The sequence below is a fragment of the Tribolium castaneum genome, chromosome 6 (genome assembly GCF_031307605.1).
Source record: "Tribolium castaneum strain GA2 chromosome 6, icTriCast1.1, whole genome shotgun sequence".
Classification (NCBI taxonomy): domain Eukaryota; kingdom Metazoa; phylum Arthropoda; class Insecta; order Coleoptera; family Tenebrionidae; genus Tribolium; species Tribolium castaneum.
In genome coordinates this window covers 9,969,777-9,990,997 of record NC_087399.1, presented here as the reverse complement: position 1 = coordinate 9,990,997, position 21,221 = coordinate 9,969,777, and the positions used below count along the sequence as shown (strand labels likewise).

Below are 21,221 nucleotides of genomic sequence, written 5' to 3'. Positions count from 1 at the left end.
TCTTTCCCTTTCCTCTTAGATAAAAAAAAACATGAAAAAGCAAAACTAATTATTTAAGACATCGCAATAACCAATAAATATTATAGGGAAACAATAAATAGAATAATTAATAAAAAAAACAAAAATAAAGAAATTCTAAACACCCACAAACTAAAGTTTAAGAAAACAACAAAAAATCTATTAGCCTACCTTTTATTGAAAAAGCATCTTTGACTATTGTCAGGATATTAAAAAGAATCAAAGAATTACATAATTTAATTTCATTTAATTCTACTGATAATTTAAATAAAAAACTTTTAAATAATGAAGATAAAAAACAAAAACTTGATTTATCAGGAGTATATTCACTAAAATGTAAAGAATGTAATGCTTACTATGTTGGTAAAACGTTTAGAACTTTCAAAACAAGGAACATCTATCGAATTTAAATAAACCGGATAATAGACACCAACATTTTCTCAATCATGTCAAGAATAACTTACATGATCTAGACATAAATGTAAGTTTTCAAGTTTTAGAACATACTATGAATGATCTACTATTAGCTTTTCAGTCACTGGAAATTTATAACTTAAACAATAACACGTATAAAAATGCATCAATTAATCATGAAAAAGTATTGAGTTTAAGTTAAAGTGTCAATTAAACCTTTTCTACGTCTATCCTTCAACCCCCACTTGTAATCAAAATGGTTGTAAATCATTCAGAAATTGATCTGTTGTTATTTACTGTCTGTCAGTTAATATTTATACACGTATTTCTGACGTCATTTACACGATAATGTTTTGTTAACTATTATTATTTAATTTTAAACATTTAATTATGACTATCTTCAGGCTCTTATTAAATATGAAAAACTAAAACTATAAAACTATAAAAATCTAATTAAATATAAAAAAAGTTAAATTTTCGCAAATGGTGGCGAAGAAAAATAAAGTGTACGTGCACCTTAATGTAAATAAATTAATTTATTTTACACAAAGTAATTATGTTCTTGTAATCCTAAGGATGGCCATAAATATTACCGAAGCTTCATTTAAAAAAAATTGAGGAAGTACATGAATTATTGAACAGCTTTACCCATTACTCTTTTAATTGTTTTTATTTTTATTTTATTTTTATTCCCGACTAATTCTTGTACAAAACTATTATGCCTCTAAAGATAGTTTTAAAAACGAAACCCGTTGCTTCGGGTTTAAGCTTCCTTCCCCTACCAAGCAATTTTCTGTGTAATCTTATTTTCCTAATTTGTCTTCCAATATCTATTATTCCTAAAAATTTTAACATTTAAGGTCAAGCGAGAGTTTACCAACTGGGATAATATGAGATTTTCCGTTAATTACGTTTCAAGTACAGCACTTTAAGATGATTTATTGCCGCGAGAATGGACGTAAACATGCAAAATATTGGTGTGAATCACCGAAATTGTTAAAAAAATTTCCGTAATCTCTCTAATTTTTTGACTGATGAACTTGGCTCTCGCTCCTCGTTAAATCAAAGCAGCGGAACGTGACGAAAGGTGGGCCATCACCCAGAAATAATCCCAATCGATGGTTGCTAATCGAAATTGATGTTAGTTCGAACCTTGGGATTACCACCCTCTAACTTCGTGTTTGTTAAATGAGCGTGCGCTTCGCGAAGCTCATTTTTATTTAGCTCGAATGTAATTTGTCAAAACTTTGAAATCATATTAAATTTAGATTGCTTTGTTCCATTAAAAAAGTGCGCTCTGCACTAAATTACGCCGGGAAGAAAAGAATGAAGGAAACCTTCATATTGTCGCAACAACAATAATTGGAAGCGGGATTTTTATCCAAGTTTGCAATTAATAAAGTCAAATAAGAGAGGCGCTTCTTGACGTGTTAAGGACGCCGCCTGGAATTACACGGGTATAAAAAATAAATCTTCTCTAACAATTTGGCTCACGAACAGAGTCGAAATTAATTTTCATGAAAGTCATCAGGAGGCGGCCGTGTGAAAAAGGCAATAAAGCAGACAATAAAACATGAGAGGGCATTGTTGGCCCTTCAAACCCCAGATAAGTGACAGATTCCTTCCCCTATAAACCAAATTTAATTTTTGTAATAACATTTAACGACGATTGGACCAACCTGCTCAAAAGATTTAAAAAAAAGAAATGAGTTGCAACGTTTCGTTTATATAATAAACACCATCAGGCTAAAAATGCAATATAATCACAATTAATTATTAGCTTTTTTACACGTTCAAATTCTTGGAAGTAAACATTAATATGAATTAATTTTAAATTAATTTAAGATTAACACTAACTGAAAAAATCTTAGTTAAAAAAAATAAGTAGAGATGAGTAAAACGTGTTACTTTCTTTGTACAAAATGAGCAAACAAAAAAGAATAAACTGGATTCAGGTAAACAAAATTTTATCGATAATCCTACGTTAAAACTAAACTTTTTAATCAAAAATTGATTCTTGTGTGTCTAAAGCTGATAAAGAGTCGAGTATTGTAGTGTTATTGTAGGTCAAACTTATAATACTAAAATAAATTAATTGTCAATGATACTTCTTTATTACCTTTATCAACCACTTTAGCAAATTTGGCGATACATGACTTGGTGTGTGCCATCGTTAAAAAGTTTAATTTTGGTTTTCCCTTTAAGTTTACTTATGTAGGTGATTTACTAATCTGTATTCCGTTTGGTAAGCAAGACTTTATATTAAATAAATATAACACTTATTATCCAAATTTACAATTTACAATTTAATAATAATAATAATAATTAATAATAATAATAATAATAATAATAATAATAATAATAATAATAATATTAATAAAAGCCTTTATTCAAGAAAAGAATGTGAAGAGGCAAAATCTAGCTAATGCTACTCTACTAAACCTCTCACAAAACAAAACAAAAACATAAATTTTTCAAAATAAACCGAAAAACCAAAACTAGAAATACGAAAAAAACATAATATAATATTAATACTAGGAAATAATATAATCTTTAAATAATACGAAAAGAAAAAATATATTGAAAAAATGTAAAAAATAATAATAATAAAAATAAAGATACAAAATGAAAACAAAACAACAAAAGAATAATTATTGAAGTAATAAAAAATTTAACATTATTTGTTTTTTAAATAAATTTACTGGCTTCGACTTCAAATAGTTCCCGATATTATTTTAAATGACAACAGCATTATAGGTAAAAGATCTAAGAAACAAGGCCGTACGAATACAGGGCATCGACAGCCGGCAGACATGACGTGGAATTACATTGTGCAGAGATCTACGATGCACAAGTTTTTGCTTAAGGTAATAAAGGGTTGAGGTAGACAAAATAAAGTGAACCATATCTGCCATCAAACATTTAAAATGATAATAAAGTTTTAACCAATTTAATTCATGAATTTTAAGAGAAATGGGATCATATTTTCTAAGTTTGCAAATAAATCTACAACAATTATTTTGAATTTTTTGTAAACAATTTTTGTAACTAGAGTCAAAACAAGAGTAAAAAAGAGTGAGACTGTAATTTATATTAGGTAATACAAGTATTTCACAAAGTTTTTTCTTAAGTTAAAGTTAATTATATTACGATTTTGATAAAGTAGACGCAAACGCAGTAATTTTACACTTTCGACAATTTTTAATTTAGATTTTTCAAAATGAATGTTGAGATCAATTAATTAAGTCTCATCCTCAAATGCATGAATGTTGAACAGAATTTACTTTTACTATTTAATATTTGCTACCTACTATTTACTAACAATGTAATTCCGTATCTTGATGTTATGTTAGGTCTCTTTAAAATGATATTAAAAATTGACACATTAAACCAACGTCATCCTTATGTATTATAAATTTTTATTCGATTCACCATCTTCAGCAAAAAATAAGTCTTATAAAATCTTTTAAAAAGTTAAAGTTGATAAGTAAAGTAATACAGAATTTTTTCCCAAAAATCTCACTACCATCAAATATAATCTAAACAAATACTTTTCTACTTAGTTTAGTCAACAAAATTTTATTTAATGATAACACACCAACCAACCCAGTATGTTAAATAGCAATAATTCTGATTCCAAAACTTCAAAACCAAATTTACTATCTTTTAACCAAAAAAAAAAAATGAAACATTGTTTAACTCATGATTCCCTAAAATTAGGGCCGGTTTATTAAAAGCTTCATTAAATGTTAATTCGTTATTAAAAATTAACAACGCGAATTGGCCAATCAAATTGGTTCAGTTTGATCACATGATTAGTTGATCACGCATTTAATTGCGGATTAAATTAATTACGCTTCTATAAACCGGTCCTTAGTCTTCGATAAAATATAACATTAAATCAATTTTTTACAAAATTAAAATCAAAACCTAATTAGAAAAAAGTTATGTACTTTATCCAATTAGTCGTAAAACGTGTTAACCAAATTTATATTAGACACAGTAAACAAAAGTTTAAGAATAGGATAAAAAAAACAACAATATAATTATAGAGAGTATAACTTACAATGTAAAACTAATCTGACAGCCTTAGCTAATCAGTAATCATGTTAAAAAAAACACGAATCTGACTTTAATGGTGTTGAAACTCTTGACGAAAAAATATATTACAAAAAAAACTTACCTCCAAAAGTATTCATATCCAGAAAAATATAAATCTTGTTATTAATTATTCCAAATCATATACTGGTATACTTAGTAAAATATACAAATCCCTTATTACAAAAAAGTAATAATTTTTTTTAATTAGTTAAAAATTTGACCTGGATATTAATAATAACCTCTTAAACATTAATTATATCTAATTGTAATATCAGTGTTCTGGTTGTCTTGTAATAATTGCAGTTGCAATTTGTATTATCTTAGCCATTATTTATTGGTAAAAATGTGATGGTTCAAATTCTTGGAAGTTAATTAAATACATAAAAATGATATTTTCAGAAATTTAAATTACCAAATGTTTTTTCAATTTTTGCAATTTTTTATTTGGTCATTTAGCATATTTTCCGACTTCCCTACTAAATTTTTTTTAACTAAGATTTATTCAGTGTTATCGTAAGTCTCAATTTTGTCTTTTAAATTAATTCCAAATTCATTCAGATTAATACCTTCCTTAAAAGTTTACTTCCAAGAATTTAAACGAGTAAAAAGGTTAGTAATTAATTGTGGTTGTATTGTATTTTTAACATATATGTTTTTAGAGCCTGAGGAAGTTTACTATATAACCGAGACGTTGCAATTCGTCTTCTTATCTAAAACTTTTTAAAAAAGCTGGTCCTATTGCAATTGTCGTTAATTTTTTTTACAAAAAGTATTCACAATTTAATTTTTGTGCAAACAGACCAACGTTAAATAATAATTTGTTTGTTGCATTCAACATAATCAACAGTACTAATGGAAATCCATAATTGACTAAACCGCGATTGTTGACTTGTTTGCGTTTCGGTAAACTGATTGCGTTGTTTGTTTAAAAAAACCGTTAATTATTATTAATTACCGGCGATAATGTCTTTGTTGATTTTTTGGGCGATTTACGCCGTGATAGAATGCATGGTTGCAATTTGCGCCGAATAATCAATACCTTGCGCTCTCCCATAAATTTCCTCGTTAAATTTAACAAACTCGTGGTTTTTCCACTGATAAATTATGCTACTACTAATTATTACAATTATTCTACAACAAATTGCCAAAATCAAAACAGACCCGCTTGGTCTTCTGATAACGGTTTTCCGATCCTAACGAGCGAAATAATTGCAACCTGATTTATCGCTTTTCACGTTGCAAATCTGTAAAATGCCAGTAAATTTTACCACAATCGCATCGAAATTAAACCGGCGAAAACAAAGTTGGGACAATGCGGCGCCGAGTTCCTCGTATATGAGACGAGATATGTAAATTTTTTTTCCAGCCTTAAATCACTAAAAAATACAAAGAATTTGCATCCAGAGTATTGAAATCACAAAAAAACGCGCTAATGTTTATGTTTTCGTTAAAAAAAAAACTCAGATTGGCGCTTAAACAGCCCTCCATATCTTTTTTTTATTCAATAGTTTATATGAATTTTCAAATAAACTTTACTCATTTTTCTTTTTGATTTTTGTGCCGTTTATAAACTTAGCAAAGTACAGTTTATTGTTGGAAACTTTTTAGTTCTGACTGTTAACACTCGAGTTGATCGAGTGTTAGACACGGCTTATAGAAAATTTAACTATGCAATTATATTTTAATCCGCGCTTAATTTGACGTTTAGTAATGCAAAATAAATGACAACTTAATTCGAGTTAGTTTAATATCAAATTCAATTTTAATTCGTTTTCTGGCCTCTAATCTCATTAATTTTACCTGTTTGAAAATTCAAATGTCATAGTTGCATATTAATTTCAATTATACTCAGATATCAGTGTTTGTTGTTAAATATTTTTTTATATTTTTGTCTAGCATGTGAATTTTTTTCTACAGCTCATTATAATTAAAAAATATTATTTCCTAAATCATTCTAAAACAAACGATACCTAATGTTGTTTTGTGCAATAAATACGTAAGAACAATGTCGCTAGGTCCAAAACAAAAATAAAATAATTATTAAAAACTTAAATAAACATAATTTTGTAACTAACAAATAATTTTATATGTATTCTTTACAAAAAATATTTGCCAACCATCATATGAATTAGAATTTAAAGTAGAAATCAAATATTTCGACTCGTTAATATATTTCTATTTACCTTTTATTTTATTAATATTGATATTTTTAATTAATTTACATTTATTATAACATCTAAAAAAAATTATATGCATAGAGAAGAATATAAAATATTTATTACCAAGCGGTAATTTGTATGTGATGCTAAGTTTTTGAGATTTAGTGGACTCACCTTGTATATTTGGAAAAAACAAAAAAACGCAATTCTAAACACAGGTATCTTAAGTACAAAAGACGATTTGTAATAACTAATATTTTTAAAATTCTATGGAATTATTTAAAAATGTCTATAACAAATTTAACAAATATTTTAACAAATATCTTTCTCTTTGTAATTTGACTTATTTGGTAATAGAAGAAAATAGAGGTACTGTGCTTTGTTTTCCTTGTACACAATTTTAATAAGTAAGTACTACAATTTTTGATTAAAGTTTAATATAATCTAACTCTGTTTAGGTTTATTAAAGATCCTCTTTTTTTCTAAGTGGAATTATTTTCCTGTGAGGTTTTTTTTCAGTGTGTTTTATTTTCTATGTAGATTTATTTCTGTGTTGCTTTTTTTCTTGTGCGTTTTTTTCGTTTGGACTTATTTTATAAGTTTTACTCATACACAATTTTCACAATTTTTCTCTATATTTCAATATTCTCTATTAAATCAGAAAGCAAAAGAAAACATTTCATAATTAACCAAGTAAAATTTTATTTAAAAAGCCTAATTTATATTCATTTGGAGAAGCTTCGTTTGTTTTGCTTTTCCTTTTTCTGTTTTAATTTCTTTTGTAAATTCAACTCTTTCTCTTTCAACTGTTTTTAAAAATTAGAAGAATATTCAAAATAAATTTATGTTTCAAATAGAAAAGAGAATAAAAAAACATAATTTCATTATAAAAAGCAAAAATGAAACAATTTTAAAACCAGATATTTAAAATGCAGTTTATAACTATGTTATCAATTTTTTAACAAAATCATTAAAAAAACAACAAAAAAACTTTTTACTGACCTACTTGCAAATTTAAATGCTTTTGGGTAACTATTAAAAAAAACAATTAATCTTTAAGGCACCTTTAAACTCAGTAAATAACTTATTTTAAAGGTGAGTTGTAACACAGTTTACTATCAGTTTGAGCACACTGTTGTGTCTTTATTATAGATTTTAAAAAAATTGTCTCATATTTCAAGTTAAAAATAATTCTGTAATTAGAAAAAAAACAACTATTCTAAAAAAGAATTACTCGTATTAGTCAACAGTCTATAATTATTTTAACAGAAAATGTAATTTAAAAGATCTGTTAAAAATAAGATAAATTTTAAACAATAAATTAAAACAATGTTCGGTTTTATTTTTAGAGATTTTCAAGAACTGTCTCGTAAGTTAAATTTTAAACAATAAATTAAAACAATGTTCGGTTTCATTTTTAGAGATTCTCAAGAACTGTCTCGTATTTCATCAAAAATTTAATTCTGTAAGCAGAAATAAAAAATAAAGCAATATTCTAGAAACAAACACTATCACAATTATTGTACAGAATTTCTATTTATTTTAGCATTTCTATAAAATATTTTTCTCCCATTTCATTGCTAAATTTTTTCTAATTGTTGAAACTGAAATTCAACGATTTTGTAAATTAATGTAAAATCCTTAACTAAATTTTAATAAATTAAAACATAGTAACCCAAGCTTGAAGTTTTTGGTATTTCTTTTAAGTGTTCTAAGTGTGTTACAAATAATTGAAACGAATTTTGTATTTATTTATTTTAAGAAGTAGGTATTATCCAAAAAAAAACATTTCTTACCCGTAAAGTCCAGTGATAATGCCGTTAATCGTGTTGCCCAAAAATCCAGCAAATTTTTTTGGAAAATGTCCTGAAACAAAATAAAAATGCAATTATTATCTGGATTTTTTTGGCACCTGAAGCTCGAATGAAACATCCTCATAACCCTCACCCCTCGACCTAGTCCATAATGCGATTGGATGTCCGCGTGTTGCGTGTCGAAATCGTCCTGATTTATGGCCAGATATCAGGTCGCAAGACTGAATTACTTTAAGGATCGGCCACTGAATGGCCCTCTAGTCGCTCGTGAAATATGGGCTTCGATAACGAGGAGGTCTTACATACGCAAGGCGGGGGGTGAAATATGTTATATGGGGTGCGTTAACATTAACCGAGCGACTTAATTACAAGTCACCGCAACGTCAAGACTTAACAGCGGAGTAATGCTAACCACTCCGGATTGTTTATGACCGGAATTCCGGGAATAACTGAACGGGAGACGCTTCGATTTTTCATAAGGCGATAGAGGAATGTTAAGGTCCAAGGGATGCTGTTTCGGGCGCTTTTCCGGCAAAAAACCGGAAACGGAGACTTTTTAGCGTAATGGAGCCACGTCGAGGCTCACTTGATTTCGGACGTGACGAAAGTCGCACAAACTGACCCAAATTTATGTTTATTTAGTCCCATACCTTAATTGCTTCGTTAAAAGTTTGCGTACTTTTTAATGGTACATATTCGTTAAAATATAATTTATTCTTCAACACTGTCAAAATTTCCGGTTTTTTTCCTGTGTAAGACAGTTTTGACAACTGTTCAGATTTTTTAACAGATTTAAAGAAATTTTAATCTTTGTTGAGTCTAATTTGAAGAATAAAATGTTGTATTTAACTCGTTTTTGTGTAAATCGGTTCATTTATTTCACCTTGTCGATATAATATCACGAGTGATAGTTAATTCGTGAAATAAAACGTCCGATTTACACTCAAATTCGTTAAATAACTATTCATAAGATTACAAGTTATAGTGACCAATCGGACGCAGTGTAACAACCACGTGACAACTTGTGACCAATGGGAATGCAATATGACAGCACCTATTACATTGCCTTAAGCGTCTGACAATAGCTTGACATAAATAAATCTGACACTTTGAAAAAAATATTTATTACTCTCATACTTTAACTGATTGGTGAAATGTTTGTTACCTGTATCTACTTTAATAAAACTCAAAAAACACAAATTTTTCATTAAGATACAGACTTGGTACCAATGGGAATGCAGTGTGACCACGAAGAAAATTTCTGACCAAGGAGTATGTAAGTTCGCAGCAACTATTTAAAAATTAATTTAACATTTTCAAAAAAATTGTAATTGTAACTTGTAAATTGTTTAGAGGATCGTAGAAAAAATAGCGTATGCAGCTCTCCTTTAACGGATAATAAGAGACGAGTCTGAAAAGTACGAGTGCTCAATACATCATGTACAATTTTTTTTAATTTCGAAAATAAAATCTAAATAAATATTTTCTTACTCATCATTTGCGTTGCGAAAGCCAGAATATGGGTGAGATAACTTAGTGAATAATTAATAGAATAATAAAAAAAATGTTCAAATCAATTACAACGATGCTAAAACGCATAAAAAAAGATTAATAATGTTATTTTAACATTTTAACAAAATCTCTCGAAGAAATAATTTATGAATCAAAACGTAGCCAAAACTATGCATTGGGATTCCAAAAAAAACAAAAATTTTTCCGAAATTATAAAAAATAATTGATTGCTTTGCCGAAAAACGCGCTTAAACAGTCGATAAAGGTAAAACGGTGGACGGCAAAACTAAAAATCATTTCGTCCTAATTCCTAGATTTTACGCATTTATACGAAACATTATCAAATACATAATTGCAGTCCATGTTCTTCACCTCTGTGTTTCTAATTTGATAAAACCTGTAATATATTATTTTTGACCCAATTTAATAATTTTTCTGTTTGATGGTTCAACAAAATCTAGTGATTTTTCGTTCAGAAAGTTAGTTTTTAGCTCAAAAACGTGTTTATTATTCTTACAGAAAACAAAAAAACGACTTTTACTTAAAGTGAGCTTCAAATTGAGTAATTTTGAATTAAAATTTGCAAAACAATTGTGTTTCCGACTGAAAAGCTACTTAAACGCCCGAACAAAACAAAATTAACATTTTTCAGCTTAATTTAGACATTTTTTTTTACAAATAATGCCATTTTTTGAAGAATGTGAGTAAGATTATGTAGTGTATAACTCCAGTAAAAATTATGTTTGAAACTTAAAAATTAGTATACACCATTTTTTATCAAACTAAAAATTGTGATACAAAAATATTAGTCAAGCCATTTGTTGAAAAACATAAACCCTTTATCCACAAACATACTGAAATATTTATTTACTATTTTCGTATACATTTCCTTTAAATATTTTAACATCTAAAGGTCAATGAAATATTTTACCAACTTTCGGGTCCCAACTTAACAAAATCTCTTGAGAAAACTGAATTTTTCTCTCAAAAGTACTTTCCAATGTTTCAGTCAGAAGAAAAAAAAACGACTTACGATAAAATTTGGGAGAAGTTTTGACGAAATTACGAAAATTAATTAAGTGCTTAGCTGAAAAATGTTCTTAAACGTTCGGTATATCACAATATTTTTGTAACATTCGAGACATACATGTTTTAGGTGATAATTTTTCTAAAATACTCGCAATTAGAAGAAAACAAACTAATTAGTGATTCTCTTAGTAAAAAATTATAGTTTTTGATTCGACGAAGGCAAAAAGAATACCACAATAGGTCCAGTCCAGTAATTTTTTGAAGTAATTTTTGTCAAAATTATACAAAATGATTGAGAATCAAGGTGACAAACATACTTATACGCTTGAACAAGGCAAGGCTAAAACATTTTTTCGACTAAATGTCTACAGATAATTGCATTGCAAATTGAAAAATGTAATTGAAAAAAACAACATAATTTTTTTTCTGATATTTCCATCCAGCTTAGCGAAAATTAGCTACAAATTGCCTTTAAAGTTAAAAAATTATCTTAGATTTTAGAAAAAAGCCAAAATTATATCAATTTCAAATAAAATAAACCCTCTATAACACAGCATTGTGTAAGATAATGTTCAAAGAATTTGTCAAAATTGAAAAAACAATCCTCAGCTCCCCCCTTATCTTGTTAGTCCAAGTTCAACAAAATCTTTAAAAAAAAATGATTTTTCAACTTAAAAATGTGCTTTAGCAACAGTAAGTTAGTTATGATGTCAAAATTACGAAAACAAATTGAGTAACTGACTGAAAAAAGTGCTCAAACGAATCATTAGGGAAAATTAAGAACATTTTCAATGATGTTTCGTTAAATATAACGTCCGATAAAACTATGTTTTGAGTTTAAACATGTGCTTTAATTTTAAAGAAATAAATTACACTTTTTTGAATCTACGAATAATTCACTGATTCTTTGGTTTAGTTTCTACATAAAACTACTTTTAATACTTATTTGCACAACTTTAAAATCTTCACTAATCTTCAAGCTAGTTTCCAATAAGTACAGTAAAAAGAATGGAACATTCATTTTTCCAATCTGGTGAATAATATACTCAAAAAGAAGGAAACTAAAATTAACTTTGACCAAATTTTTTGTTTCGGTTTAACAAAATAGCTCGGTAAAAAATAGCTTTTACTAATAGCTCCCGAAGAAGACAAAAAACAAGTTAAATTCGGCGATTTTTTACAAAATTTTATAAAATTTCTCAAAATAATTAAATATAAATTTCCGAAAACAACACAACGTACAACATTTCCGCTTCATTTCAGCAATTTTTTAATTTATTTTCAAAAAAATTTCGACAATTGCATTTTTTGTTGACCTGAAAAAAGATAACACAAAATTTTGTGATTTTTTGGTCCAAGCAAAAAACATAATTTTCAAACAAATTAATTAAACCTTGTGACTGCCAATAGATCAAATATTATATTAACAATTTGTCCAACTAGAAAAAAATAATCAGCCACCCCTTCTCCACAAACAGTCATAGTTTAATTCACAATTTTTGGGAAAATTTTAGCATTTAAAAAGGTTAAAAGAAATCTGCAGGACCTCGGTCAATTGCCCCTGGGAAGCCCCCAGATCACCTTAAAAAAATGGAATAATTTTCCAACTTACTAATTCCAATTTAACAAAATTTCTTGAGAAGACAAAGTTTTCAACTTAAAATTGTTTAGTCCCTTAATGAATACTAAAGAAAAAGATTGTCGACTCAATTTGTCAACTTTTCGCTTTATTTCTCATTGATAAATGTGCCAAAATACTAGAAAATATTGATTTTTTTACCCAATTCTCCATACGGTTTCTGTTTGAAATATAGCTATAATTATTTGATGACTGCTCTCGACCCGAATGGGTGACTGACCAGATAATGAAACTTGCTGAATATTTGAGTGGTGTTTACATATTTTAGCTTTTATTGATTTTTGTGTTTATATAACTTTGAAAACTTGCTTGATCCATTTAAAACGCGTTAAACATCAACACACGTGCTCAGTTAAGGTCAACAACTCATCGCGAGATAAAAATTGCCACCAGCAGGGTAAATCAAGGCATCGACCTGCGGAATGCCGTTGCGGAATAAAAAATATGCAAATGCAAACTACCGTTAAACGTAGTCATTAGGTCTAATTAAAAAAGCGTCCCTTAATTACGCGTTGCAAGCTAATTAAGGGTAGTTGAAAAAGCTGCCGAACTCTCGTTCAACTAAGCAACACGATAGTCCCTAAATTCACTTTATTCCCTCATTATCTCGTAACTTTAAACTTATCGAGGGTGGATTTTTAGTCGGCGGTGGTTGTAGTGCGATCCTTGTAAACATGTCATAAAAAAGGGATGAAACAAACATTGTGTGTAAGCCGGTCTGGGAACGAGTGTTCTTGTTGCAGGTATAATAATTTATAGTCGTGCTTTAAAAGGAGAGCTTTTAACCGCACTGGAGAGGCCACAGACAATACAAAATCCACTCCAACGACTTGAAAAATTTAAGAAACGGAACTGAATTGCATGGTTTGAAAATTTAAAACACGAGCGAAATGAAAAGTGTTGCCATTGAATGGGTTTTGCCCTTTTGTCCACAAATACATAATGAAAATACTGCTAAATAATTCGACTCACCGAAATATCACCACAAACATACTCGGATTTGTTGTAATGACACTACTGTCAATAGGTACGAAAGTGATAGTAGGTCACATTAATTTAAATGATTAAAGTACCTTTGGATATTAATTATTAAACAAATATTGCACTAAACTGCGCATTGTACTTATTCAATAAAATTAAATTAAATAATAACTCAAAAAAATTGATTTTGTCATGTTTGTTTTATAGGGAGTTAAGATTGTGCAGCCCGGAAAATGCCACCCTTTTGTAAGTCTGGTGTATAAGTAGGCGGTCAATATCAGGGAGTTATCCCTAAAACAAAAGAATGAAAGAAACGGCCAACTTTCGCCTTTATCTTGGACAAAAATTGCACCGTGTTACCGCAACAAACCCCATTAATTACGCCAACAAAAGCCACCACACCGCCCTTATAATTCTGCTTGCGCTTTATTACATTTGCTAGCATTTGATGTGTTCTCCATTAAAATTAAAAATAATGAGTCAAAATGTTTTGGTTTTTTTTAGGAATATTGCAAGGGGGTGGAAATACTAGTAAATTCACTTTTGATGTTTTCAATTTCACGGTTTTCTTACCAATTTCACCTGCAAAATTGCTAGATGCGGAATCGATAGAGTGGAAAAAAGGCAAACCGCGACACAGGGCCGTATTCGACTCAATTCCCATTAGGGAAATCGCCCTAGTCGGCCATCCATCAAAACTAAATCTCCTAAATCGACTCGCTGGGGAGATTTAAACACACTATTAGCCGTATATATCTTGAAGCAGATTCTATGACTAATGGGGAAGCGCATAAAAGGAGGACGTCTTGAATACATTTTAATTCAAGAGGGATACGACTGTAGGAAAATCTAAGTTAAACAATTTAAGAAATAACTCGCAAATGAATAAAAAAATTGATTGACAGGGTTTTTTATACTGTAATAAAAAATGTAAAATAAAAATTTCGTACTGAGAAATACAGAATTTTGATTTTTATTTTAGTCAATACACTATTATTTTTGAGATCTGGGAAAAAGTAATCCTGGTTTTCTTAATTAATAAAACCTTAAAATCGGATTGCCACAAAAAAACCTGATAAAGACTTTGATAAAACGGACATTGTGAAGAAAAAAAACAAAAATTTTAATCGGAGCTTGAAAAAAAATTGTACATTATCACAAAATACTAAAAGACGTTTATAAACCTCATGGCAAGACGCCTTACCGCTTAGAATTCTATAAAAATTTGCAAATTTATTGAAAAAACTAACAGGCGAAAAATGGAAATCGTTTTTATTCCATGTAATTCTGGGAGGTTTCCAGAGGCAGGAAAATGAAGAGACGCTAAATTTGAAAAATATGAGATATTTGTTTCAATTCTAAATAAAAAATTGGACAAAGAGAGTATTATTGAAATTAAGTGTTCATTTAATGCAAGGAACTGCACTCCTAAGAAAGCTCTATTTGCAAAAATTATAACATTATGTAATTCACAAGAAAAAGCACCATAATTAAACAAAATTTTGATTATTACTGTCTTGTGCAAGATCAACCATTTGGAACAAAAAAGTTATTGTTTGTGCATTATAAAAGATATTGTAGTGGGGACACAACTTAGTTTAATAGAAAAAAATAGAACATGAAATCATTTTCATGTTTTATAGTGAATTTTATTTACCAGGTATTTTAAAAAGTTTTTAACTAATAAAATTTTTTATTGAATGTGTACATATTACAAATTAATTATTTAACCAGCATGGCAAAAGACCTCATTCAATAAAAATAATGTTAAAAAAATATATTTTCATAATAATATTTACTAAAACAGGCGAACTCTAACTAGTCGAACCTCAGATGACTCAAATTTTTTTAACCTGAATTATTTTTTCCTAGCTTGAAAGATGCCAAATTCTGTTATTTGTTACAGTCGAACATCAATAAGTTGAATTTCTTGTCACTTTAAATCGAATTTTTCCCCGTCAGGTATTTACATTTTAAGACTAGTAACAATTTTTTACGCATTTTTTACAAAACAACATCTTTTGTCTGACATAAAAAATAAGAAAAAATAATTTTTGCTGTGCACTTTACTTTGTTCGTTGCAAAATATGTATTTCTCATTATACTGCTCATTAAAACATATCGTACTACTCGTATTATGTTTCTTTTATTTTGCTTATAACTCAGTGTTCTGCTGACAACTGCGAGTTACCGAAGTTCGACTGTAGTTGTATTTGTGTTATATTAAAAAAACGTGTACAGGGTTATTCATTTAAAATTCCTAACCCGGTAAAAAAAGCAATAATACATTTTATAAAGGTAACTAAATTTTTGGTCCTAAACATCATTAATAATAAAAACATAGACTCACCGAAAAATAATATCATTCCTGTTTATTCATTTATTGAAAATAATTTCGATTACAAGAAATCGGGACATAAGAGTACTCTTTCTAAATGTTACAGATGACAAAAGTATATGATCGCTTGTATTTATGATTTGATTTTTAAACATAAAATCAAAACTTATGCTTTCTAATGTGTAATTTGTGCTGCATTCTTATATATTATCAGGTCAGGTCAAGTCAAGTGAATAACCCTATATTCCGAGTGTTTCAGTTTGATATTCGCCGCACTCTTGTAACTTTTTTATTAAAAAAAGAATAACAAACCACATACAGGGTGTATCAGAAATACGTGTGTTAATTTTGCCACGTAATAAAACTCATCAAATACAACTTTTCTATACCGGGTGCTCAAAAACCGGCGCACCAACTCAATGGAGTGTGGTAAAGAACTGCTTACATAAAAAGGTAAAAATAGTAAAAAAAGTCTTTGCATTAAAGTTATTAATAAATAACGAATTTTGTGATATGTGGCAACGTTGTCTAACAGTCGTGATCGCAATAGAAGTTGATCAACAATAAAAATAAATTATTTTTCAAACGGTTTCCTAGGAAATAATTCCCAGCGTTGGCACATCTACAAACTGTGATTTTTTTGATAAATTCGAATATTTTTAAATTAAAAAAAACTGATAAAGTCTGATAGGAAATTTAAAAATAGTTATTCATCGTTGTATTAGGGAACGATTACTAGTGTGAAACATAAATACATTAAAAAATAATGAAAACTGAAGAAGTTAACAAAATAAGTTTGTAGCTCCAGATTTTTTTAAATATGACTTCAGGAATTTTTTCAAGATTTTTCCCGTGATCTACACATGCTTCTCATGAGTTGGTGCGCCAGTTTTTGAGCACCCTGTATAACATTTTGCAAAATTCTTTTTTATAATTTTCACTGTTTTCATCCTTTCCTTTGTGCAAACGAGCCGGTCAGTGTTTAATTAGTTTGTATTCATAGCAACAATTTTCATTGTTGTTTTAAATTGTTTAATTCTTCCGTTTCTATCACAAAGAAAATAGGTCGGCAATTTTATTTTTGTACTCGTAGGCGTGTACACGTTTCAGTATATTATTTTTTCCCAAATTTTAAGTAAATTTGCAATTTTTTTATTGAAAAATTACAAAAAAAAAGTTTTATTTATTGAGTTCTGTCCCATATTAAAATTAAGACACCCTGTGTATTCTTAAATGAATTGAAATAATCTATTGGATAAAATTATCAATTTACTCTTATAACGACATATGCCAAAATTGTTTTTTTTTCAATTATTTTTTGCACCATTTAATAGGTAATTACCTAACTTCAAATTTGAAATATGTATCACATGCACATACTTTAGGGTAGTATTACAATAATATTTAAACATTAAAAGTTGCGTGATCTAAACAGTTAATTTCAAGAAACACTTAGTTACCTATGAAAACACAAAAAAATATTTTTGCTTAAATTAGTAAAAAAGTTTATAATAATTGTTTTCATTGTAATCTAGGTCACTTTTATCCAAAATGTAATTGTAAAATAATTTTTATAATTACTTACTATTATTTTCATTATTGTGACACATGTTTAAAATTAGAAGTAAATTTTATCTATAAACGTTCTGTAACCCAGCCCTTAAGTTGTATAGTTAAAGAACCACACACTAAAAAAAATAAAATAAAATAAAAAATATAAAAAAATGAATTTTCTCATCAATTCAACAAAAACAAAAGATAGGTAGGTATTCTTTCAAATATTACGAATTTGGAAACATTTGGAAATATTTCTTTTCTCTCAAACTAAGTTAATACCAGGACTCAATAACAGGAAATAAATAGTAAATATAAAAAATGCAAATTAACGAAAAAAAATAGAACTACATTTCAAAATAAATAATAATTTAAAATAAAGAATTATTTATAATATTAATTGGCTGTTAAATTAAGCCGATTTTGAAACACATCCTATGAAAAATATGAAACCAAAAATGAAGATCGTAGCTCGGGAGCTTAAAAACGAGGCATAAAATCGGGCATTTACTCTAAGCTTAGTTTGGTTGTAAAAACAAGCTCCCGCGATCGATTCAAACGTAATTTAACACCAATTTCGATGTTTATCGGACTAAACGAAACCAATTAATTTCCTTCCGATGATGTAAACAAAATCGACGACCTCTGGCGATGACGAAAAAAATTCGACGTTTCCGCGCCAATCTCATTTAAGGTAAGGAACGTTGTTTATCAACAATTAATCACGACGTCTGACTCTGTTTGCATATAAATGCGTGGGTCATTGCTTTGATAAAAAAATCCTTATTTGTACGAAAAGTGTGTCAAGGGGCAATGCGTAATCCTTGTGGTAGGTACTATTGAGTTGTAGCCCCAGGGGCTGCTGCGACATTCGATGTGCATAACTAATCGCAAATCGGTATCAAAAAGAGAATTTGGACCAGTTTGGATTATTGATAGTGTAATGAAAGCTATCTACATTCATAAGCTGGTCTAAACGTTTCGTAATCACCATTGAATAATCCGCTGCTAATTATTAATTAAGCATTTGGACTAACTAGTCAAAAATTGATGAAAGTTGACAAGCAACAGCTTGAACTTGTAGATTTACATTTGCAATTACCGACACTTCAGATTCGACTCGTATTTTCATCCCGAGTTATTTGCGCTGTGGTTGCAGTAAAGTGAGTTTGTGCTTGTATGAGTCTTTAAACACAAACAGAAAGTTTAATCAGTTTTAGGGTCCCTCAGACCTCGCCGTGGAAAAATTTATTCTTGCTGACTTCACACCTGGTCTGTGTTATTATTATTAACAATTCAAGGCTGTGATTGAATGTCAAAATTGCTCTGCTTTGTTGTTTTATGCAAATCGCGATCGCAGACCTGATTCCAGCTGAAATTCCTGCAAAACGCTGCAAGCTATAAATCCAAGAAGTTCTCCAAGAAGTTATCCTTGGTTCAGGTCAATCGTACGGCCGTACTGTATATATTTTTCAGCACTTGAAATATTCCGTGAAAGTTTCTATTAGGAGATTTGTTAAAAGTCAGTTTTTCGCCGAACGAAACGGACAAAAGGGAGAACGTCAATATGAAACGGAGAAATGTTTGTCGGCATATGTTGTGGCGAAAAATCGCCCCGAACGCATATTTTTTTCATCTTATTGAAAGCGGACGTTTGGGAGAAGAACGGTCCATTAGTACCCAAATATTAATTTTTGAGTTCAGGCAAGTTTTGAAAAGTTTGGGGTAAACCGCCATCAAATACAACCTTTTAATTACGGCAGTGAATAAAAAACGTGCCCGTCCATGAAATTTCAGGCGTTATCTCCATTAGACCACCTGAAACCCGAATTAATTAACCGTTTCGTCTTTCAGTACGTGTTCCTGAATAATCCCAAGAAAGCCGATTGTTTGGTTTTAATCTGACACATTGGAGCATATTAATAAAAATAAACATTTACGTCTACTTACGATTTATTAAGTAATTTCTTAACCACGTATTAATAAAATAAGGACATAAATTTAAGCATAAAGTTAAGCAAATACTTCAAAAAATTGACTCTGCTAAACGCTTGACTTTTAACGCTTCAATCCACAGGCTGTGTTAATTAAAAAAATTAAAGTCTTAAGTAAGAAATAAATTGTTATTAATGTAAATTTGTCTAAAAGACCTAAATTATCTAAATTTTGGAACAATTAAAAACTTGTCGATAAATTGTTAGAAACATCAAATATTATTTAATTTGAGAAATTGTATACATTTCTGGCTGAATATTTCTTTCTGAGTGTTGCTTTGAGAGACACTAGCAAAAAGAATTTAAAAAAAATATTAAATTGCATTGTTACGCAGATTACGTAAGTATGCAAAATTTCAATTCATTCGGGCGACCGTTTCTATATCTTAACAACAAATATTATTTTTAAAAATTAATTTTCTCTTTAAATTGGTGGAGTTTCTTGGCTCAAAATTTGTCGTTGGGATTTACTTTAACACAGAATTCTTTTTTTATACAGAAAAAATGCAAACGCGCAGTTGCCAAATTCTATTAAGAACTGAAATGGTTTGTACCATAGCTATTTATTTATTGCACAAAACAAAAGTACAAAAAACAACAAAGTTAAGTAAAAAAAAATAATACATACTTATATTAACAAAATCAAAATTTTCTTATATTCTCCTCTTCGTCTTTTCAAAATTCCTCCCTAATTTCGTTTACAATTTTTCTAAATTATTCTCAAGCATCGTTTCTCGACTTCTGCCTACATTTCTCGTGACCTATATTCTTCTCTGATTCTTTTCTAAAACTGTATCTGTATCTGAAATCTGGATTCTTCTTTTGGTTGCCTGTTATTATTTTATAAATCCATATATCTGCATGTATCTTCTTTTCATCAACTATTTTGTTTTAAGTTCTACTTAAAAAAAATTATAAACACTTCTACATTTTTTTCTACAAATACAAAATTCTTTCGATGCGCTATCTACAAAAAGCTACTGAGTTTTTTCTTATTTTTTTCAGATTTTGTATTTTTCAATATTATTTTTCTGTACCCATTTCTAGATCTTTCTTACGATTCATTTCTATAGTAGTTTCTAAACTTTGAAACCGAATTTATCTTTAAATTATTTTATATTTGGACTCTTTTATAAATTCTTCTCCAGATGCTTCTTTGCAGTTATTTTCTTGGCTCCACACAAAATTCTTTTATTAACGCTTCTATATTTTTTACATTCTCCAATTTGTCTTTTAGATGCTATAAGTATTGCTTTGTTTTGGAATTACTCTATAGTTTTATAGTTTTAAATCCTTTCAGATTATTAGTTGGCCATATTTCTCTACTCTATTTTTTAAATTGTTCTTAATAAATCCCACTCTGATTCTTTTCTAAAGCCGTTTCTAGATTTGAAATTGAGACTCTTATTTAAATTAGTTAATAAATTCATCTCCAAGTTCTTTTATTCTTCTAAAGATTCTTTTTTATAATTATTTTCTAGGCTCTAGTTAAATTTGTTTAATAAACACTTCTCCAACATTCTACATACACATTATGCTCTTTCTAATTCCACTCTGAGTGTTTTTAAAACTCTCCCATGGTTTCGTCTACTGTTTTTTTTTAATATCGTGTTTGTATTTTTTTCTAAATTTTTCTTAAAATTCTTCTTAAATTCTTTTCCAAAGCTG

The 21,221-nt window shown here is 28.7% G+C and overlaps 1 protein-coding gene across 1 annotated transcript in view; it reads right to left on the bottom strand.

The window, feature by feature from the left end:
* LOC662235 (uncharacterized protein) overlaps positions 1-21,221 on the bottom strand; it is a 109,071-nt gene that overhangs the window by 66,682 nt on the left and 21,168 nt on the right. The window contains exon 2 of the mRNA XM_008197963.3: positions 8,489-8,558. The gene's annotated coding sequence lies outside the window, so the exon portion shown is untranslated. The remainder of the gene's footprint in view (positions 1-8,488; positions 8,559-21,221) is intronic.